This window comes from Typopeltis vanoorti, chromosome 4 (genome assembly GCF_054136105.1).
Source record: "Typopeltis vanoorti isolate ZY-2024b chromosome 4, IOZ_Tvanoo_1.0, whole genome shotgun sequence".
NCBI lineage: Eukaryota > Metazoa > Arthropoda > Arachnida > Uropygi > Thelyphonidae > Typopeltis > Typopeltis vanoorti.
Genome location: NC_143552.1, coordinates 61,757,788 through 61,764,233, shown reverse-complemented (window position 1 = coordinate 61,764,233; position 6,446 = coordinate 61,757,788). Strand labels below are relative to the sequence as shown.

Genomic DNA, 6,446 nt, shown 5'->3' with positions numbered 1-6,446 from the left:
GAGCTGAGTCCAGGAGAAGGCAGGTGACTAATGGCGTACCTCAGGGCTCAGTGCTTAGTCCTGTATTGTTTAATTTGTACATTAATGATATTGGAAATGATTTGAAAGGAAATATCCACTTGTTTGCTGATGATCCAAAATTAAGAAGAGCGATAGTCAATTCAGACGATGTAGATATCTAGGATGACTTAAATAGGCTGACGGTATGGGCTAAGGTAAATAGTGAAGGGTAAGTGGCTAAGTTTAAGGTGATGCACTTCAGGAGGATGAGATCACAAGCCGTTTACTATATTAATGGAACTGAACTGCAAGAAATTGACAGGCAAAGGACTTGGGAGTAATTGTGGACAAAAAAAAAAGTTTAATGGGCATGTTGCAAAAAAAAAAAAACATCAAATTACATGGTTGTTGAAGAACACACTGACAAACACAGATAAGGAAGTGATTGTTCCACTTTATAAGGCATTAGTAAGACCGCATTTGGATTATTGCGCACAGATCTGGTCATCTGGATTTCTTGGTGATGAAGAAATGGTGGAGTGGATTCATAGGCGAGTTACAAAGATTGTTGCAGGTCTGTGGGATGTTTCCTATGAGGACAGATTGAAGGTCTGTGGGCTCCAAAAACTGGTTGATAGACGTAGGAGAGGATATATGATAGAGGCATATAAATTATTAAAGGGATTTTCTAGGATTGATACCGATTACTTTTTTAAGACCAATGCAGGAAGAGAGAGAAAGAGGGGGGCCATCCCTGGAGATTGTGTAAGAGTGTGGTTAACAAGGGTGTTAGGACTAGATATTTTGCATGGAGGGTTGTGAATGAATGGAATGCATTGCCAGAGGTGGTTGTGAATGCTTTGGTGAATGAATTAAAGGAGAAGTATGACAGGTATTGTGTGAATAATAGTTAGTGTGTCGATGTAGGGTCTCCTGCGATGAGTCTTTTGACTCCATGGAGACACCGTTATGATAATAATACTGTAAACGAATAGATTTCATTTGGAGATGCGTTTTGGATATCGTGGACAATGGCTTTGCAGACAAATTCCTCTCCTGTGAGTGTGTTGGCAATGCTGAGCAGATAACTGATTTTTCACTGTTATTACTTCAAAAGAGAATTTATTTATTTATATTTGAAAAACGTCAGATGTATTTTACTAATAAACAATTATGTTTGAATCACGTGTAATAAAAAATATTTAATCCTAAGCCAGCCATATTTTGAAACGAGTTCTTTTACTGCCATTCTTAATTTTGAGATCAGAAAGAGAAACAAAATTTTATGCAAATCTAAAATTTTAAAAGTAATAAAAATTAACTTTAAAAAGCATAATAGCTTTGATGTATTAAGAAGTTTATAGTTGGTATACCAAAGAGCGGTTATGTTTCTTTAATTTACAGAAAAAATTAGTAATAAACAGTTCTTTTATTTGTAAACCTAGATTTTTTTTTCTTTCATGGAATTTGAAGATGTGAAACAAAAATATAGTAATGGAGATGAATTTATTATTACGGTAACATACTTGCAATACTTCTTTGACACGTTCTCTCTCTCTCTCTCTCTCTCTCTCTTTCTCTCTCTACCCAACCCTCGGATTCACATTACGGGTTGTTTAGACCATTGATTGCAAACTAGATATTGCAGAGTTAATCTTTAGCTTTCAAGTCCACTGAGTGTTTTTTCCCCCACTTGATTAATAATTAACAATATACTAGAGTGCAAAGAATATGCCATATTTTGTATAAGTGTGTGTGTGGTTTATCAGTTTGCAGGAGAAGAATCCGTTGCCATCTTTGCTTAAGATTCCATTGTTTATTCAGTTTCGCAATGACATGGCAATTTGCTATTGTACAGCTTTGTTTTGAAATATTTTGTTTTGCATTTTTAATGTCCACCATTAGAGGAACGAACTCCCTGATGTATAATGCTATGAAAATATGAATTTCATTTTTGATTCTGAAACGAGAAACCTTGCTTGTGTAACTGATTTCTTCTACCCCCTCTCCTCGACTGTAGTTAATCCTACCTGTAGTTAAAATCTTAGCACATGTCACTGCCGTTTGTTTTCTTTCTACGCGAGCATCTCATTCAGTGGTCACATAGGAAAGGGTTATGAAAATCATTACTCGCTACTTCGAGTAATTCACAGCAGAATAAAACCACTAAAACCCTTCAGTACTTGACGATGGTGTAGCTACCTCAATTTAGATGTTCTCCTTCTATCACTCGGTGTCCTTTAGGACCCCTATTTTACACGCGTGCTCGACCTCTGCTATGTCCTGTATTACGCAATCAATAAATTTCTAGTGCGCATGCCACATCAAAAGCACCCACGCTCTCATAGTTCACTGCAAGATGGGAAAATGCGTTGGCGGGAGATGTACGGTACCTCCGCTGCTCTAGGCGGTCAGTGCCGCAGAACAACTCCACTCCCGAGCTGTGCTCTCGATGCTCCGACCTGTCTCTTTAGCAAAGGACTACTAACGTGCAGATAGAAGGACAGGAGCCGAGATGAGACAGGTAAGTAGCACTTGTCTTCGCCAGTCATACGAACACTTGGAAAGTAGATAATCTGTTTGCAATGTTCGAGAAAAAAAAAATGTGGAAGGGAAGACAAAAAAAACTCCTGTCCTGTAAGCATCACGTTTGGTTTACATCACTCAACACCTGTTGACTGCAGCCACGAGAAAAAAATCATTTTTTTATGAGGCTGTTTATTATTAAATATTAGCTAATCTTGTTTGCTAATTAATGAGTTACCATTGAGAAATTTTTGAGAGTTAAAATAGCTCTTGAAAGCCTAGCGTATGAATAGCATCTATGTAAACTTGAGAAATAATTTTAATTCGTACTGAATTTTTAATGACCTATCCTTTCCTAATGATTGAAATAATGTTATTGCACATATATCCGGGTAATTCCATTTAAACTCGTTGTGTTTGATTATTTCTTTGTGATTAAGCCTTTCTAATAATATTTCTTATAAGTGTGATGGATCCATTGCGAAGATTTACTGCTGTACAATCAATGACTCGTCTTTAAATGATGCCATGCTTGAGAAACGAGTTCGGGACATGTGAATTTTGAAAGGGGGGGGGGTCTAATTGACGTTATACCATTAACAATTCCAGCGTGCAGTTATTGATTTCTCTGATTTCAAAAATATGTTATTTGATGTAATTCAATACTGAAGTCAGAGCACAAAAAAAAAAGTTTATGTTGTGGAAATTTTAAAAGCAAAACTGGGCGGTTCGTATTTTTCTTTAAATATCTGACATGAGAAAGGTGTGTATGTGGGGGGGAGGGGGAAGAAGTTCTGAGCAGTGACTGAGATTTAATGCTTATTGATTGTTTTCGCCGATCTGTTTACTTGTTTTGTAGGATGGAAAAATGCCGCCCTACATAACACAGATTGAAATGATAGGTAGTCCAGAAGTCCTCAAAATACGTTGGATTATTGCTTTTAATAGTCATAGAGAGTACAGGGAACTAATTATGGACAGTATGAGGAGATTGGATCGGATTACGAACTGATTTGCAGAAGCTAGTGCTTGAGCAAAGTAACGTGGATCTTCAAGAGAGATTGTTTAAAAACCCCCTCGGAATAAGATACCCCTCCCCCTTCTCTAAATACCAACCAACCAACCAACCACTCGTGCGTTCGCATCTATACCTTAGTTGAGCTTTATTTTTAAGGCCTTCTAATGGGTTCCTTTAACCACATTACTGTGCTAGATAGATGAATATTAAATTAGGTGAATCGCACACCCCCTACTCACATTCAACAGGCTTATGAATGTGAGATTGTTAGAAAAATGTAGCAATTTTTCCCCCCTCTCATACAAAACCCTTCATGTAATGATCGATACCTAACTATGCCTAATCGTAATTGGTTTCTATACAGATTTATAGCTTAAGTGCTTATTTTTGTTGGTTCGGTGTTTGTGAATGTCGGTTTTATTTCAGATAAAACTAGATGAATGAATTTAAATCGAAAATTTATTTCAATGTCATTCCAGATAAAGATAAACATTAATCATCTGTTTTTATTGATCAGAATTTCAAGTAATCATTATGGTGAGAAATGATTATTGTTAATTAAAATGTTGACAGAAAGGTTATCTGGATTTCATATTTTCTGTTTTCGAAAAACGAATTTTAATTAGAAATATTGACTCGTTAAAGTTCATTTCCGGCAGTTAATGGATCGAGATATCTAAGCAGGGATGTCATTTGTATAGACAATGGGAAGCACGTGTTCATTCTCTCTCTATCTCTTGTGTGTGTGTGAAAAGGTTTAAACAATTGAATACCGAAATAATGGAAGATAAATCATCCATAAAAATATATAAATCAAAGTGAAATAAATGAAATAATTTGGTGAAAAAAATTTTTTTTTAATTTTTTAAAGATACTTCAAAGTTTCTCTTCCTGGAATGGAATATCAAGTAAATCTTGAGAAATTTAGGTCATTTATGCCAAAAGAAAACAAACCACAGTGCAAAAAAAAAAAAAAAAAAGCAAATAAATATTTTATCAGATGTAAACAAAATGTATATAAATTCTGTGGATACATCTCTGAGCAGTAGATGAAGTAATGATGGGAAAGAGCATTGGCGATAAACAAGCAAAGTCAAAAATTTTATTGAACATGTATTCATCAAATATACCAAGAAATAAAAACTTAACTAGTGTCGGGGATACAGTGAAATATGATCCTGGGCTAACCTTTTGTAAATTAAAATGCAGCTTTAAAACTATTTTAGACAGCTTTGGAAGTTTGAAGGGTGAATTTCAAATAGGTGGCATCACAAATACACGAGCAGTGAAACTGGTTACCTTTCCAGTTTAAAAATAATTGTTAACGTCGTAATTTAAATATTCACATTGTGAGTACACAGTGTTTTGTTTTGTTTTTCCTTGAAGACATCACCACGAGAGTAATTTATTTGGGGAAGGGATAAGAGGAGCAACAAAGGAGCAAATCTCGAATTAGGGTAAGTAAATACAATTCAGATTTTATACTGTATTTAGTACAACTTAAACTACGTTTGAGATTACGAGTATATTAGATGATTTTTTGACAGTTAAATGAAATGGATTTTTTTATGCTGTGCATTTTTGTTTACATTTTATCAAAATTTACATTTTGATGTATGAAATGTGTTTGTGTGCCTTTTGCGTTACTCCTGAAAAACCATTATTAGCAGAACTCCAGAAGTACCACTGATATCTAGTGGTATCAAAAACAATGAAAATGTTATATATATAACATGTCTCATCCGCTAGTCGATTTTTTTTTTTTTTTTTTTTTTTTCACAGCACATTGGATGCTACTTCTGTTTCACTGCCTATTAACCAATTACCATTCTTCCATGACAAGAAAAACTTCGTTTCATTTTCTCATCGATGCCTCTCCAAAACACACTGCAGCTGAGTTTTGGAGAGGAATTATGTAAACAAATACTTCTTCTGACTTTTATTTATGAATCTCACATAACGGACGTTTCTACTCATTTGATATATCTGTAGAAGCATCTAAAAGAACTAACTACTGGAGTCTTTGGTTTCCTTAATTTTGTTTAACGACGTCATCAATAACTGACAAATTCTTTACATTTCGTGTCATTTTGATACTGTTCTTCTACTGGACCAAGAAAGTTTTTGAAGTCAATAAAAGCACCTCAGGTATTCAAACATTTTGGAATCCTTTTTTTGGAAAGCAGTAAAAATGTTTCCCTGGAGACTTCTGGCCAAGTGTATGTCACAGCATTTTTTTTCAAAATGAAATTGAATATGTCGTGCAACCTAAATGTTTCCACTTGAAAGAGGCCTCCAAAATCCTCTAGTAATCTAGAGCTTCTGTCAACAGCCGTAGGATATTTCTTATACAATTACAGAATGCAGCTTCGTCTTCGCAAGCACAACCAGTTGAATTCCTTGAGCCATTTGTTTTGAAAGCGAGTCTTCTTTTTAGCTAACGACACAACAGAACTCCGGTGTCTTTAATCTTTTCTGGTCCCTTGCCTTCTTGAGTTTTTCACTCCACAAAACTAAATAAGTGTGGCTTGCATTTCCTTTCATTTGTCATCCACAGTGGAAGGTGAATTTATATAAATTATCCACAAGCATAATTAATTTCAGGAAAGACAAATAATAAAGTTTACGAAAACAACAGAAAATAGTGAACAACTAACATCGGATGAAGACTACTTTTTTTACTAAGTATTTAAAGATCACAATTTTCTTTGTAAGATAATTGTCATCTTTAAATAACACTATTAAAAACCATTTCATCATGTATGTTCAAGTATATAATTACACGAAGCTAATTCATGTTGCGAGTTGTGAAAATAATCTTACACTAATACTACATTACAATTGCATACCTACTTAAAGGTTCAAGAGGGTGTTGAGGGAATTACAGCTGGCAGCGAAACAT

The 6,446-nt window shown here is 34.9% G+C and overlaps 1 protein-coding gene across 1 annotated transcript in view; it reads left to right on the top strand.

The window, feature by feature from the left end:
- The first annotated feature begins 2,420 nt into the window (after positions 1–2,420).
- Positions 2,421–6,446, top strand: part of LOC150107358 (neurensin-1-like) — a 176,500-nt gene continuing 172,474 nt past the window's right edge. Inside the window, exon 1 of the mRNA XM_090391223.1 lies at positions 2,421–2,524. The gene's annotated coding sequence lies outside the window, so the exon portion shown is untranslated. The remainder of the gene's footprint in view (positions 2,525–6,446) is intronic.